The sequence below is a fragment of the Anser brachyrhynchus genome (genome assembly GCF_964034855.1).
Source record: "Anser brachyrhynchus genome assembly, chromosome: 9".
Taxonomy (NCBI): Eukaryota; Metazoa; Chordata; class Aves; order Anseriformes; family Anatidae; genus Anser; species Anser brachyrhynchus.
Genome location: NC_137703.1, coordinates 14,980,612 through 14,997,780, shown reverse-complemented (window position 1 = coordinate 14,997,780; position 17,169 = coordinate 14,980,612).

Here is a 17,169-nt window from a genome sequence, read left to right as displayed (position 1 = left end):
GATGCAGGGAAACCCCTAGAAGAGAACGTGGCCCTGCATCCCCAGTCCCCAGGAGCACTCCCCTGCTGTAGCAAGGCCGGGTGCTGCCTAGACACACTTTGGCCATGCTACTGAAATCTGGGGGGGTTTCTGCTGGTGGAGTTCTTCGCATGGATACAGCCGATGTTGCCCTGAGGTGGGTGCATTTTTGTCTGGGTAAAGCTTGCAGCAGTTCCCCAGATAAAACTGAGCTGCCTAAAGACTTTTTTCTTCCGTGCTGACATAATCCTGTTGGCACTAGGGGTTTTGCTGGCACCTCTCCCACTTGGGATTTTCTCCTGTAGATTCCTGATGGATCTGGCTGCACAAACAGCCCGGGTATAGCGCACACGGTGAGCTCAGCTAACCACCGTTTGAGCAGCACGGAGAGGATCCCTTCAGAGCTGCAATAAAAGCAGTAAAAGCAGCATACTGGGGGATGTGGCTTCGTTGTCGTAAAAAACTTCTGAAAAATTATGAGAATATTCTAGATATCTGGAGGTACCCCTGTCATGACTTGGACAGTTCAGCAGCTGGTGAAAGGCAGCTTGCCTTGCCATACCTCGTGTTTGATGAGGTGTGTGAGAAGCGATGGAGCTAGCACACACACACACAGTTGTACACTGCAGCTGTAAAGACCTTTCTCAATTTAAATGCTGTTTTTAAATTTCATACTTTAGGCCATGATGGCTTTTTGTGTAAGTGAGTGATATCAGAGAGGCTATTAAGGACCATAAAGAGTTAAATGCACCAATTAAGTCAGTTTAACAAAAAGATAAGAATGATAAGCCAAATAAAGCAGCATTGCTAGAAAGGAATGTGTGTGGGTGGGAGGGGGGTTGCACACACAGGCAAAGTTTCAGGCTGGAAACTGCTTATAGGGAAGATCCCCGTGGTGGCGATCCACATGAGCAGGTTTCAGTACTTCACCTGCACCCAAAACACAGTGCCCCTCAGGCAGCCTGGGTGCCAGGAGGATGCAGGGTTCACGATTATGTCACTTGTGTGTGTTTTTTAAGAGTCGAATGCACAAGAGACAGCGGAGACAGGGGCTCAGGGAGAGGCTGAGGCAGCTGTAAAAGTGGGGTGATGCTTTCAGCCTGCTTGCCCCATGGGCTCTCCTTGTGGAAAACCCACGCAGTGTGCTGCTGGAGAGAGAGCCTTAAGCTAGAGGCTCTTGTGCCATAGCAGCGATTCCTATCTTGGCCTGAGATTTTGGAGCTGCAGTTGTGTGTCTGCATCTGCTCCCATCCAACCTCTCACTCCTTGTGCAATAACCACATCGGCACCAGTCTTGCTACCAAAATAAACAGTGAGCAGAACTGCACACACCATTGTGCATTTGGGAAGCAACAATCCTGAGCCTGACTCAGTCAAGTATTTATGCCGTGTTCAATTTTAGTTGTAATATTTAGGCATTTCGGAGTACTTCCAGAGGTGCTTTACAATCTCAACAACTCTATGGGTCTATGACTTTTCCTTCTTCTGTTCCAGCCAGTCCTACCTGATGGGAGACATCGGGTTGGCTGTTTATCACCCAAGAAAACATTTTCCTTTTTATACAGTTGGTGAAGGTCCTGGGAGCCTGTCTAATTTATGTAGCTGCTAAAGAAAAAGTAAACCGTATTTCTGATGCTGGACGACGAAGAACCGGGAAATGTGGCAATGGGGCTGCCCTTCACCCTGCTAGCCAGCAGTCCTTCAGCTCACATAAAATCCCGTGAAGCTTCTGCCTCTTGCTTTGCTGTCACCCCAAGACAGGCTGAGGCACAGCAGGGACCTGGGGCTATTGCAATGGAGGCAGGGGAGATGCCTGGGGAATAGTGGGAGGAGGAAGAAAGGGTTGGAGGGGGGAAATGGCATCTTAAATATTTCAGTGGATATAGAGTACTTTGCAAATGAGTGGGCTGTGCATTATTACAGCAGGGAATGTCAAGGTCAGAGAGAGGAGCCTGCAGGAACCTGAGCTTTGCTCTGTTCACAGAAGAGCTTGTCCCAATAGGATTTATCCCTGCCTCTCTGCGCCGTCTGTTTTCAGCTTCTTGGTAATTGAACTACATTCATTCAGTGGAAATACTTGCTTTATCAGAAAGGTAGGGAGCAGAAAAGCTGCCTTCGCTTGGGTGTTTCAAAGACAGGCATTTGAGAAATGCTTATCGTGCCCTAGACCTGATATTTTTCACCCCCAGCCTCACCTACGCTGCTCCCTTGTCAAACCCTGGTAGTCAGTTCGCCTTCTTCAAAGCAACTAGAGAAACCGAAGTGGTCTCCAAGTCTCTCAGCAGATGCACGTGTTCCTGCACTGCCTTTTCTCTTGTAAATGGAAAGAAAACAATTTGTGAAACCCCTAATTTATCAGGCTTGCATCTGGATTATATACTGAAGTACAAAACAATAGAGTCAGGGAGCAATGTTAAGGTTTCCTGGAAAACTGCAATACCAAACTTCCTTATTTTCAGTCCTGTTGTTTAGATCTTGAGAAAAAGCTCTGCCTCCCTTTTTGTTATTCTTCTTTTAACATGCAAGGTCTGAGAATGGCTTTTGTGTGCAATTAAACTGAAAATGAAGCATCTCGAGTCTCTTAGAGGGCTTTCTGGAAAAATCGGACCACTGAGGGGTTCCGATGATCTTGACAAGAGCTTTCTTCACGTGGTTCTCTTCCACATGTGGCCCCTTGAATTTCTTCACTGTTGTTGTTTTTCAGTCTAAATTTTACCATTTTTCATAGCTATAAATCACCACGGTTTAATTATTTTCTTAGAGCAGCATGAAAACAAAACACATCACTAAACTGAAGACAAGGAAACAGGAATTTAATGTACTGCTGGCTGGGTCTATGAATTTCTTCTATCCAAGTGATTTGACAGATGGAGTTTAAATACTTCCTCGGAAAAGCCTGTAACCTCTTCAACTCTAAACATCTTGACCCACTGGGGTTATGAGCCTGTAGCAGAGCTCTGTTGAACTTTATACGAGTATCCAGGACCTGGAAGTGAATTGCATGTTCAACCAGAGGCTGTGGGAAATAGAGTGCTCCTGGGTCAATCACACGACATGCAGTGGATGTCCGGGTGAGGTCACATCAAAAAAACTTTCCCCTTCTAAAAAAAATAAAAAGAGAGGAAAAAGAGAGAGAAAAAAAGAGAAAAAGAAAGAGAAGAAGAGGAAAAAAAAGAAAAAGAAAAAGAAAAAGAAAAAGAAAAAGAAAAAGAAAAAGAAAAAGAAAAAGAAAAAGAAAAAGAAAAAGAAAAAGAAAAAGAAAAAGAAAAAGAAAAAGAAAAAGAAAAAGAAAAAGAAAAAGAAAAAGAAAAAGAAAAAGAAAAAGAAAAAGAAAAAGAAAAAGAAAAAGAAAAAAAAAGAAAAAGAAAAAGAAAAAGAAAAAGAAAAAGAAAAAGAAAAAGAAAAAGAAAAAGAAAAAGAAAAAGAAAAGGAAAAAGAAAAAGAAAAAGAAAAAGAAAAAGAAAAAGAAAAAGAAAAAGAAAAAGAAAAAGAAAAAGAAAAAGAAAAAGAAAAAGAAAAAGAAAAAGAAAAAGAAAAAGAAAAAGAAAAAGAAAAAGATAAAGAAAAAGAAAAAGAAAAAGAAAAAGAAAAAGAAAAAGAAAAAGAAAAAGATAAAGAAAAAGAAAAAGAAAAAGAAAAGGAAAAATAAAAATAAATAGAAAAAGAAAAAGAAAAAGAAAAAGAAAAAGAAAAAGAAAAAGAAAAAGAAAAAGAAAAAGAAAAAGAAAAAGAAAAAGAAAAAGAAAAAGAAAAAGAAAAAGAAAAAGAAAAAGAAAAAGAAAGAAAAAGAAAAAGAAAAAGAAAAAGAAAAAGAAAAAGAAAAAGAAAAAGAAAAAGAAAAAGAAAAAGAAAGATGAAGAACAAGGAGAAGAAGGCGAGGAAGAAGAAGAAAAAGAAAAAAGAAAAAGTGCTTGCTGGGATGGTAACTTCCAGCTTCCTTACAAACATATTTGGGACTTTAAGCTCTGAAGAACCTTCCTCTCATTTCTCTGCCCACCTGGTAGAAGACAGCATTGGAGCTTTTTTTCTCCATCACTGCAGGAGGACTTGCTGCTAAATCTCTCCTTATGTCAAATCCTGAATTGTGGAGCTCAGAAAAAAATGCTGAAGAAACGAGTCCCCTGTTGTTTAAAGTTTCCACGACAAGCCCTATCTCATGACCTTCACTTCTGCTTGCATTATTCCACGCTGAAGCTCGATAAAAGTGTTTCCACCTCCAGAACTCCCCACCCTGTGCTGGGCTGTGAGTCGCCCTGGCCGTGTTCCCGAGTCCCTTTCGGCCAGCTGAAGGGCACCCTGTTTGCACACCGGAGGACACCGGGAGCTTTCACTGTCACCACCCTGCTGGGAGCGGAGAGGATGGGCCCTGGGCAGGAGCAGTCCCCCGGCAGCTCTCGGTGCCCCTTGCCGTCCCCAGCCCGGTGCTCCCTGGTGCCTTCAGGGCTCAGCCTCCCTGCTGCCGTGCTGCGTGCCCGGAGAGGGACCAGAAGGGCGAGGGTGAAACCCTCTTGTGTCGGTGCCTCGCCACGCAGGTGGATTTCTTCGTTTCCCACCAGAATTAAGCCTGAATTTGCTGGTAATCTGAAGATTAAAAAAAAAAAAAAAAAAAAAAAAAAAAAAAGCCTTTTCTTTTGATCTCCTTGGCTTTTCAAAAGAAAAATCACATCATCAGTAAGCTCCTAGGACATTGCTCGCAGTTTCTCAGCCAGGAGGCAGCCCGAGTGCCCTTCTGAAGCCTGGCAAGCCTCTACGGGTGAAATTCCTGTCCTTGATCGTGCTTTAGGTGCGGGTTTGCTACCAGAGCTCCCGGGGAAGGGTGTCTGACCCCCGTGGCCACCCCAGTACCCCAGCAGGTTGTTTTCTCTCCCAGAGGAGGCAACTCTCCCCAGAGCAATCAGTGCTGCGGAAGAGCTGGACACTCCTCACAGCGCAGTATTGAAGCCATGGCCCCATCAGGCAGCACATTTTAAGCCCTTTATTAGGGCCAGAAGCGTGCATTCATATAGGGTGAGAAAAGAGAGAGCAGGACGGGAATTGGGAAGGGAGCAAACAACAGGGAAAGCAGTGCGTTGTGTTCAGAGCCTCTCCTGCCTGCTGAGCAGTGTCTGCCCTCGGGGTTTCAGCACTCACTGCTGGTCCCTGGCTGGTATTAGCGGGCTGCTGTGAGCCAGGGGGCTGTGGTTCGTGGTAAATTACAGACATTACTTCCAGTGTCTGCACCCTTGGTTTTTATGGCTTAACTGGAGAAGAACAGCACTGCTAAAAATACTTACACGGTCAATATAGCATTTTATCTCCGAGGGAGAGCAGTGGAGACACTAAGTGAAGCCAAGGCTGTATATTATTACAAGCAGTAAACCTACTGGAGTCCGTAGCTATCTGGATCTAAATTAGGAGCCATCCTTCACAAAGTCTGCAGCACGTCAGTGGGAAAACTGGAAAAACAGCACAGCAGCTTTGCTTAAATTTAAGCAGATTAATTAGGAAAAAAATAAATTCGGTCCGTAGCATCCCCTGTGTTATTTTGACATCGCGTTCACATTCTTGAGGTTTTCTGTAGGAGCGATGGCTGGTAGAAATGAGTACGCTGTGTGGGGTGGCCGAGTGGGAGGTCTCTGTGTTAAGCACATTAATTTCTGCTGCAGTGAGCTGCTGTGAAATGGGGACCTGGCTCGTGCCGAGAAGGCCACGTAAGGGGAGGTAAGAGACACGGCCACGAGTGCTGCAGCCGGGGACACACATCCAAGCTGGACGGGATGGCTTGGCCTCCGAGGAGGCTGCCTCAGGCTCAGGGGACATTTCCAAGGCATCCTTCAAAGCCGTACTACCACCCTGTGAGCCATCAAGAGAAAGAGCACGGGGGAAGAGCGGGCTTTAGCTCACGGCCTAGAGGGGCGGCCCAGGGCGCACCACCTGAGGGCACCAACGCCAGCCCTCCAGCAGGGCAGGCCGTGAGCCCGCCTGCATTGCGCAGCCTCAGGATGGGGCCGGCCTGGCCTCTCAGGCAGGAAAACCTGGGACCTGGGGGGGTCAGTGCCCAAGTCTAGTTCCCAATGAAGGCAGAGGAGAGCAGAGCTGCGGTTCGTGGAGGCCAGACCTCCCGAGTCTAGCACACACGGGCAGCAGGAAGGCTGCCCCGTCACTGCCCAGCTCCAGCTCTCGTTCCCGGCTGCTGCAGAGGGCGGCCTGGCACGGCCCCAGCACCTCGGCCCTCCAGACAGCCCGCGTGGCGCCCTGAGGGGCTGCTGATGCCCGCTGCCGCCGAGCGCAGCCGCAGGGCTGAGCAGAAGCGTGGTGCTGGGGACATCGGGAGCCTGAAGTGACAACGTGCTAAGCAAGATTAATTTGCAGTTGCTTAGATCAGCTCATTTAGGAGTTCACAAAATGTAGGGCACTGAAGGAAAGGAGAATTAGAAGGCCCAAGGAGAACAGTGTTTTCCAAGAGTGCCCAGGGGTTCATGACGTGCTTTCCAAAAACCAGTTATCTTGCGAAGATAGCTTCTTACGGAGAAGAGAGAAGAGAAGCATTTGTTGGTTGTCCGTATTTATGTCTACATAAAAATTCCAATCAGCCATTCTTTTGAAAGGAAGAAGAGCAGCTGAGAAAACATTTGCCCTTTTTCAAAGAGCTGTATTTACATTAGCATCGGAGTGATTCAGCACGGAGGCACCAGGCAGGGCTGGAGGGGACTCGGCACTGCCCTTGAAGATGGAGCTGAGGCTTACATCAAAAGACGAATTTAATCCTGCTATTTTACACTTAAAAGACTAAGCAAAGTGTTTCCATTCTACTTCAGCAACTTCTCCAAGCCCTCACAGGCCTTGAAGAAGTGAAATACCGAGTGGCTTTTCTCGAGAAAGCGTTTTTAAAGGTAGCTGTGGTCAGCTAGAGGCCTTTGCGTGACGGACGCCTTGTCCCCAGGCTCCCCAGACCTGTCACCTGGACTTTCTGCAGCAGAAATTTCAGAACTTGCTCCCTGTACCCGAGCTGTTGTTTCCCTGATGCAGCACCACTGTCCTTGTCTCTGCCAGAGGCTCAAGGGACTGCTGTCTCTCCTGTCACTCTGTAAGTTCCTCCAGGTCCTGTCCATGAGAGACACGCTCTGCCTCAGCATCCCCCTCCAAGGCAGCTGGGGACATCACGCCTCCATCCCTGCAGCCTCGGCCTCTTCCCCCGAGTCTAGCTGCGGGTCCAGCAGCAGGACTGCGTGCAAACGAAGTCCCCCTGTCTTATCCCACTTGGAAATTTAATTTAAGGAAATGCAGCAACAGCTTTAAGCACTTGTTAAATGTTATAAGCTTCTTCTCGAGACCTCTGGTGCCAGTGCAGCAGTGCTGGGCAGCAGCAGAGGCAAGAGGCAGGGTCTCAGATGTCCGAGCGCTTGCAGCACTTCCTAAGGTGCTGGTTGGGCATCCCTCATCTGTCCTCCTGCATCCCTTCTCGCTGCCCAACACCACTTCCCCGGGAGCTGGAGGGAGCAGCTTGTCCCACCACGTGCTTCCTCGCAGGTCCCACGGGAGCGCTGCAGCCCCAAGCCTCCGGGTTACGCTCTCTGATGGGGCCGGCAAGCCGACTCGCCTGCCTTCCTCCGTGCGTGCAGGGCGAACAAAGGGTGCTTAAAGGGTGGGTGCTGTGGGTATAACCCGCCCCCCCCCCGTGCCAGTGAGATAAACCTTGGGGCTCAGCCACACTCAGCAAACCATAATCCCTCGCAAAGGAACGCTGGAAGGACTGGTAGAATTAAGAGGGAATAAAGGAGAGGTTCATTCAAAAAAATTCCTTCTGGTTTTTTTTTTGGTTTTGTTTTTTTTTTTGTTTTTTTTTTTGTTTTTTTTTTTTAGCTAATGGATCCCTCAGGCTGATGAAGTTGGAGCAATTTGTCTGGATACATGGTGTGAAGGGAAAACTACTGAAAGCAGGGGGTTGGCAGGGTCCTGCATGTCCCACACTCGGACTTCTGAGCTGCTTCTTGCCTTCAAACTGCAGCCAGCCCCTTGCATGGCTTTGTGACTCCCTCGGGCCTTCTGCAGCTCTCCCCAGAGGCCAGCTAAAAAACTCACAAGTCAATATTTTGTCATCTTTCCTATACACCATGGTGAGAACGAATAGTTTTACTCGGGTGCGTGTTTAAAACACTTTGAAAAAACAGCTTGCGGCTTTGACCCAAGAAAACACACAAATGATTTCCAGAAAAACCTGGAGATTGGAGCTCACATACTCCATTTACATCCCATGCCTCCTGTGATGTAGCTATGCTGTTTTGTGAATGGGATGAGACAGACAAGGGGGGTCACAGCCATGGCTTCCTGGCTCTGCTTTCCAGGAGCATCAAGGGTGCACAGAAGTTGGAGAAGAGCGGCTCAGAAGAGTGAAAATATTTGAAAGTGTGCCTGTTCTCCAGGCACTCATGGGAGAACATAAACAGTGTGTTTGGAAATAAACCTGACACCTTCCTCTCCTTGTTTAGCAACCGCTCAACCTCCTGAAAATGTGTTAGCTAAAAGCTGTCACAGGACCTAAATATTGTTTATCTCCTCCTTGGTGGCTGGCCTGTGGTATTGCTGACTTGCCGTGGTTTTGTGGGAATTCGGCTGGGTTGTTTGCAAGGAGACACTTTGCAAGGAGGTACGTCACTTTGGCCTCTTACTGCTACAACGATGCTGCAAAAAAAATGTAAAAGGCAAAATAAGAGAGGTTTTAAGCAGCGTGGTACAGAACAGAAGCTTTTCAGGGATTAGCACCATCTAACTAGGAGCTGGCTGAGGCTTTTTGACTCTGACCTTCTCTGGGAGGCACTGGCAGCACTGAGACCCTGTCTGAATATCAGGGGCTGCAGTGGTGGGCAGGTGCCAGCATAGTGCATGCTCACAGACACACCACCTCCATCACCACACGGGGGGTAAGGATCAGCCCCTGCCCTCGGGGCCAGGCCACTGATGTCCCCCTGATGCCCCCTCTCGCTCCTCAGCACTGCCCTCCGGGTAGCAGCAGGGATGCCGAGCGGACCCACACATGGCGAGATGGCTCATTTACTGTTAAAATGTTTGTAATTAAGAGCTCCGTCAGCAGCGACGTCTGTCCTATAATTCATTAAAAATAAAGCCCTTAAATAAAGCCATTAAATAAAGGGGGCTTTGGGAAAGCATGGGAGAGTTCGTGGTCCTAGAAGCACCGAGTCTGAATCCTGCAGAAGTTAGAGCATACATTGGAAGCCAGCAAGGCAGGTGAGCTCAGCAGAGCAAAGGCAGCATTATAGGTAGGAAAAGAGGTGCTGGGGGTGCCTTGTGGCCCTGGGGCGCAGCGAGGAGCAGTTCTGCAGGGAGCACAAGTACAAGTCACATAAAAGTGAGTGTGCAACCCCAAAGGAGCTTTCTACGTGGCACTTTTGTGCATAAGCAAGGCACAACTGACATCAACTAGTTCTTCAAATCTTCTTCATTTCTAAAGGAACAAACCCCAGCAATTAAGAGACATAACCTACTTTACTGTCTTTCCCCCTGACCTGGTTAAATAATCTCTCACGGGGGTGCCCTGGAAAGTCAACTAGCTGCCGAGGTGCTCAAAGGCACAGGGACACCTGCACGAGGACAGCAAGGCAACATAATCACTTGGCTAAACCTTGGGAAACTACAAGGAAATCCCAGATTTTTTTTTTGTTTAATTATTATTATTATTGTTTTATTTTATTTAATTTATTTATTTTATTTTATTTTTAAAGTCTGCCAGGGTTTTTCAATTATTGCTGTGGTCACCTTTGAAGGGCAGACCCAAAATCCAGTAAAAAGCTAAACAAAATAAAATAACCATATCAAACAATAAAAAATAAAAGACATGCCCATAAAAGTGACTGCATTCCTATAGTTATGAGGTCAGGCCTGGACTTTAAAGTGCAAGAATCAGAGCTTGTTCTTGGACCTGTGCAGCTCCAATATGTCCTACACAAAAGCAGTCTGCAGGGAATTTTACAGTTTGAATTTGTTCAGAGACACAAAAAGTACAAAAATAACCCCAAAAGGTTGTTTGCTAGGGCTTCTTTGCAGAGCAGAAGCGGAAGGGCCTAGAGACAGGTAGAGCTCAAACAAAAGGGAGCAAAACCTGGCAGAGGATAGCCCGTCCCTCGTGCCCACGTAGCTGCTGAACTGCCCTGAATTTTCCTAGTTTGGGAGCCAAAAAAGAGGTCTCCACTGAGGTTTGGTGAAGGTTTACAGAAGGCTCAGAGCTGTAGTCGTGCATGTCGGGCCAGGCACGAAGAGCAGGGTACAGCAAAAGTGACGTGAATGCCACTGACCTCCTGCCAGCTGCTGCCAGAAGAACTCCAGCCTCTATTTTGATGGCAATTCTTGTTGCACGCTGAGGTTTTTTTTGGTTTATGAACTATCTCTGGAAATACCGATGTATCATTTTAGGAGAGGAGAACCCATCGCATCTCCCACAAGTGCTATTCTGATTTATAGTCCTTTCCCCTGGCTGGAAAGCAAGTGAGCCACATGGCCTGGACAAAGGCATGTAGCCAGACCGGGAAGCGTGGGGCTCTGGAGATGAGCTTGCCAGTGCCAGAAAGGGGAAGAAGAACTGCTGCTGAGCTGTGAGGATGAAGCCTTTAGAGCAGTTTTCTGTATCATGGTGAAACAGCACTGGAGAGCGATGCCAGACTGCTCATCCAGCAGCACTACTCTTCCAGCTGCACCAACAAGTCACGAGGACACCAGGTGGGTCCTTGGGCACCGGTCGTGACCACCTTATTCCTATCAGGTTGGATGTGGACTATTCTGCGTTTCTGGTCTGGATGGGTGCATGGAATCTGGTTACAAAAATTTCTGTGTTGCTGCAAAAACCCCACAGCATCTAGCTTGGACTTGTCCCAGAGGAAATGGTGCTTTATTTGAACACATGATCAGCCAGAGTAGCTGGATAATGAATGCGGGGTTAAAAGGAAAATCTCCATGTCTGGATACATCAGTGCTTTAGGCAACAGGAAAATAATATTTCAAGGTTAGAAGATGTAACTGTGTTAAAAAGGCAGGCCCCTTTTATGCACAGCTTGTGCTTGTAGTCAGGCTCAGCTATTTATGCTCAGGCTCAAGATACCCCATAGCTCCGGGGTCTCTCCAGCACTGGCTGAGGAGCTCCTTTGGGCTGCCTGACTTTGCTGGGGCTGCCCTCTGTCCCAAACGCGGCCATTTCTCAATGTCACCTTTCTTTTTCCATCTGCAAAGCTGGCCTTTTTCATATGTTGCTTGCTAGGGGCAACAGCAGAACAGATTTCTTTCTTTTCCCTCAAAAGTAAAGGCTCAGATGCTTGGTTGCTCCCCACCAGCCATTACAGCTGCGTGCTTGCTCATCCACACCACAGGCAAGAAATGTTGCACGTGAACAAAAATGACATTGCTGAGCCCACCCAGCTCTCTGCTGCAGAAAGAAGAGGGCAAAATCCACAAGTTTTGCTCTGGGGATAAATCCACAAGTTTCTCCTCCTGCTGGCAGCTGGCTATGTCTGTGCACAAGATGCAGGGGGAGGGATGAGCCGTGCCGGGGCTGCAGGAGCTCCTCGCAGCCCACGTGCCCGGGGTTGTGCATGTGGAGCATGGAGCCAGAGGAGACGTGAGTGTGAATGGGGCTTCTGCAGCGCAAGGGCTGAGGACACCTTGTTCAAGAGGCAGCTTCGCCATCAGCCTGGGAGGAAATAGGTTCCTACCTCTACCCAGGGGCAGGACACTGGATGCTTCTGATGAAGTTTATGGGCGCCAGATGTTTTTCAGCTGTATCTCCCCGGCAAAAAAAAAAAAAAGTACTTGAAAGCAGCCACCATAATAAAGTCACAGGGAGGAATCGAGAGACAGAATGTGATTGCTGAAGCTTTGTTTCTTTTGGAAAGCAGGCTAAAAATACCGCATGCCTGGCTGACAGCTCTGTCACAACCAGCAGCCGGCACCAGGAACACGGGGCATCTCTTACACTGTGTCACAGCCTTGCAGCTCTTCCTTTCCAGCTTTCAGAGCCATAAACTTTCCAGCTCATCCCGCTGCTGACCGGCTGCCAGGCTAGCACCAAGCAGTAGCTAACATTGCATCTTGTCCTCCAGATTTGCCTTCAGTTTCTCCTAGAGCAATTTCCTTAAACATTTTGTCTAATTGCTGCCATAGCAAAATGGAGAGAGACTTTTTGCTGGTCTTATGGCCAGCATGTCTTTTGACTAGTATATGGCCCATGCCATGCTCGGGTATTTGGCTCTTGATTTTTGGCTCTAAGGAGGTCCAGGTGCCGTTTTGGCAGCCTGAGGGCTGCTGCAGGACACGTTGCTGTGCCCACAGAGCTCCACGTCCTCAGCCCCCTCCGGTACGGTACCTCTGCTGCTCATCCCATACCGCTTTCACTGTAGGATGCCCTGAGGCTGGCTCGTGTGCTTCCGAGTATGATCACATTGCGGATCCTGCTCCTTTATGGCTTTTCCATAACAAAGGTATGAAATCATTTTGAAACGCTCCCTCAGAAATGTGGGCATGCTTTGAGGCTGGTGAGCCTTCACCGCCTGCAGGCGTGCAGCTGAGGATGTGTCCCAACTGCGCCGCAAACCATCAGCAGTTTTAAAGAAAAAAAAAATTATTAGCGAGCCATCCAGCCAAAGCTTGTCAAATCCTCTCACCTGGTGGATGATAACTCTTCATCACTTACAAAAAAATGTCTGTAGTGTACAAACCTTGTGACCCTCGCTGGTCCAGAAGTCTTGCTGCAAGTCTGGCAATGCCTGCCAGTCGCTGGTGTGACCGCAGCACCAACTGTGACGATTTTGAAGGTATTGATGCTCCTTCCTCCCACAGCCCATGGGACGGAAAAATGGACACTGAGTTTGGTGAAACAGTTTGCTGGATGTAAACTAGATCTGTTGTGCCTGAGCACTGGACACTGGTATCTCCAAAACCAAGTTTCCAGCCTGGCGTAAAGCATGGCATCACCAAACTGTTGTTGCACCTACCAAATGCAGCGCACCTACAAACATGGAAAACCACTGCATTCATCAGCCCAAAGCTTCGAGTTCAGAAGCTCACGGAGGCGTTCCTAACACCCAAAATCTCCTTTGCAGCCCTCCCTGCTGGAGCTGCTTGGCGCTCCAAGCCCAACACAGAAACGCAGGAGTTCCTGCTTGCGTGCTCAATAAAAGGACTGTCATCAGAGCCAGCCGATGGACATGCAGGGCTTCCATCGAAACCTGGGGTGAAAAGGGCTGGTCAGCTGCCTGGTAGATGAGGTGGGAATGGTGAGGGGTTGCTCTGTCCCAGCTGAGGGTGAACCCCGAGGGGCAGGCGGGCTGGGGCCCAGCCGGCACCAAGAGCTGGTGTCGTCTCGTTACGCTCAGAGAGATGCAAACAGGATGTGTCTGGCAATGCTACGAGACTCCTCTTTAGTGACTCATTTCAGGAGAACAGCGTCAGCGAGCAACAACTTTGCACTTTGCTGTGATTGCAGAGGGTGTGAACTAAAAAAGAAAAACAAAAATCGAAGTTGGGTGAGCCTGGCTGATGGCAGAGGCCATGCAGCAGCGGGCTCACTCTTGTGCCCGAAGCCAGGAGAGGGATGCAGTGCATGGGATGCACCAGGGAGCACACAGAGAGGAAGCAGGACCTGGGCTGGCTGCGTGGCATGCGTGGGAGCAGCAGGGAGGGTTTCGGCAGGGCCGTAAGGATGTCCTCCTGCCACGCACCAGCCCTGGGACTCGCCCCGGTGGGGCTGGGCACAGGGAGCCTTCACGCCCGGTGATATCACCCCGCACCAGGAGGGCGCTACCAGTCTGGCCGGTCTAGAAGGGGAAGTCCTGCTGTAAAAAGGTGGTGCTGGGGTGGAAATCTGCAGGAGGGTTTTCACTGTGGGGTAATTGCCAACCTCAGGCTGGGCCAGGAGGGAAACGTGGGAGCCTGCATTTGGGGGACCGATGGAAAGTGGGGGCCAAAGCACAAACTTCCGCAGCGTGTCCGGTCTGTCCTTGCAGGGGCAGAAAGCCGAGAAAGGAGAAGCCAGCCTGACCATGCAGTGCTTTAAGCGCCTCTCGTGATGCTGCAGTGCTCTAGGCGAAGCCACAAGAGCTCCAGCACAGGGCCCTGCAGCAGGGCTGGTGAAAACCCTGCGGCAGCTCTGGCAAAGGCTGCAGAAACCTCCGCATTTCCAGACTGCATTCAAAGGCAGGTCAGTTTCTTTCCCCTTAAAACCAAGGCATTTTGAGCACCTAGAGAGTACCGCTAGCCTGCCCAGCGTGGTCTTGCTCTCTGCTTGCTGCCTACACACATTGCTTTTCTTTCTCAGCCTTTTCGGAGCGCTCCACGGGCTGAAGACGAGTGCCTGCACGGCTTGCTGAGCGGCAGCCTGGGCTGCTGCTGCCCTCTCCTGGCTCCGAGGCTGCCGCCGAGCCAAAAGCTGATATTTTCCGAAGAAATTCCCGCAAGCAGGGGTGCAGCTCGCCCCGGGGAGCCGCTCCTCGTGCAGCCCTGCGGAGGGCTCGGGCAGAGTCCCGGCAGCCTGGCCCCGGCTCCCTGCCCCCTTGCGCTGCTGTGGGTGCCCCTTCCTCCCCTTTTCAAAGTGCCTTCGCAACTTTTCCTGAACTTTTCCAATGCAGAGAGGAAAAAGTCACATTGTGGGGACAAGAAGCCCTCACTTTCTTCCCAGTGCGAGCCCAGGAGGAGGGGCTTTCCTTCCTGAACGCAGTCCAGCTGCGGCTCCTGCTCTGCAGCACGGTGCTGCTGGGTGCCTGGAGACCTGAGCACAAATGCAGCCGCATTTTGGGGACCGAAGGTCTTTCTGGGTGCCCTGTCACTTTATGCTATGGGTGCACGCAGTGCCACGGGGGCCAGGAGCCGAGGATGGGTATCCACGAGGTGGTGCCAGACCGATGCAAATGGAGCTGCGTCCCTCACCCCTGGGGATGCTCCTGGGGGTGGGTGCTCCTCAAGTCGCCTCACTCAAATTATTGCTGTGTTGTTTTTTTTTTTTTTCCGGAGCTCCTCACCTCGAAGTTGACTTCTCAAGTGCCGCCGCTCACTTTGCTGCAGGTGCTTAAAAGCCAAGTGAAGCCAATCGTTTTAAAACCGAGTGCTTGATGAGCTGGGGAAGAGAAGAGCTGCCGGGGATGTGGCGCCAGGCAGGGCCACCAGCAGGCAGCTGCACGCCCGAGCTGCAAAGCCAGGGAGCTGCAAAGCCAGGCTCGGAGCTGGCTGAAGCCACGGTGCACCTCCAGGCTGGTGCAGAGCCGCTGCCGGCTGCACAGCACCTAGGGGGGACCTTGCCCTGGGGACCTTACCCCTGAGGCCTTGCCCAGGGCGCAGAAACGCTTCCTGCAAACGCTTTTCCAGTAAGGGATGGAAAACTCCATTGTGGGCTATTAAATATGAAGCTCCTGAGCCACGAAAAAAAAAAAAAAAGGGCTAGTCTATTTATATGCCCCTATATAAAAAACACTGCAGACCTTTGGCTTTCCATATTGCTTTTTGAACATATTCCAGTCTAGCTATATCCATCAGAGGTGGGGAGAGCAAAAACGCACGCAGTAAATTATGGATGTGCATAGGGCCGTAGTGATGCTCTCCCCTGTATGGTCCCCTCTTTTCCAAAAATTCATTAGCGTGTGCCTCATATCTGAGCAGCTTTTGAGCTATTTACCTGGTGAAACCAAGCTCTTACCCCGTGGGAGGAGGCAGGTGGTGCTGCGAGGCACTGGGGCAAGCCTTGGGGGTGAACATAGCTGGGGATGCTGTGGGATCACGGCAGGAGATGTGATGGGGCAGCAGCTTGGAAAACTGGAATCTGCACTTCTCTGTGTGTTTACACCTGGGACTTCAGCGCCATGGGGTGCAGCCCGGTGCTCTCGCCACTGTCAGTGCTGGGTGCACCCCTTCCTGCAGCTGGTCCAGTGCTGCTGAAGCAGTGGGAAGTCGCTGGAGTCTTTCCTGGTAGTCATATCCTGACACGTGTGGGACTCACTCGCTCACTGTGCTGCTGGGTTGAGGTGCTGCCTCCTGGGGCCAGCTGCTTCCCAGCTGCCCGGCCAGCAGTGCTGCCCGTGCCCTGGTTTTCCCTTGTTCTGTCCCGAGCTCCAGCGCTCAGTCTGCTGCAATCCCACTTAAAATGCGATTACTGGGCATCGGCGTCTGGAGCTGAGATTTTCAGCAAGAGGCTGGCTTTCCACAGCCTGGCAAAGAGCATGTGCATCGCTGTGGGCGTCTGTGTCCTTAGGGAAGGGTATTGCGCACAGAAATTCCCCCCTGCCCAGGTCCTTGTGGCCAAATGCCTCCTCCAGGAGGGGGCTCAGCCTGCTGGTGATGGGAGGGGGATGTGTACCAGACCCCAGGCAGGTGGGGGGGCTCTGAAGGGAGCTCGGCCCTGCACCTTCCCACCCCCATTGTCTGAAGCACGGAGCAGCCCACTTTGACATTAGAGCTGATTTAGCAGCTTGGACTAAAAGCCCTCCCGATGCTCCTTCCCTCTGGGCTGTCTCCCCGTGTCCGGATGGCTGCAGCTGAGCATCACATGGAGGATCCCACAGTGCGCTTGCATGCCGAAACACCAAGGCTGGTGCCACGGGGCTCTCCAGGCAGCATGAGGAGGTGCCTTCAGGGACTAAGCAGGCCATTTAACTCAGTGGAAGGCTTCGTGCAGGTTGCATTGGTTTCGCTGGCTAACTTTGGTCAGCTCAGGGCCACCTCAGCCAGCGGTGGGAGACGTGGCTTTATGCATGGATGACACGGGGGAGGCATCGTGCCCTGCAGCACCCACGCAAACCACAAATCCCGGTCCTCGGGTGACAAACAAGAGGCCTCAGGTTTGATTTACATGGAGCAGCTTACTCAGCTTGTCAGCTGCTAAAAGCCCAAGGAGAAGCACAGAGCTGTACTCTGGCTCCTGGTGCCCTTGGTGGGGTCTCAGGTTTCCGGGTGTGAGCAAAGGGGACAGACACTGCCCTACCTCCCCTGTGGCAGTGCTCAGGAGCAGGCTGTATTAAATCAGTGCCCACAGGGGAGAAACTGGCCTAGCTCAAGCAGATCCCCTAGCTGGACATGGCTTTGTGAAGGTGCTATGAGCCCTGGAGATGAGGATGGGGCAGGAGAGCCAGGTATGGGGGCTTCAGCCCTCGTCCCCTGTGCACCTCCAAGTGGTCCCAGGGGCCT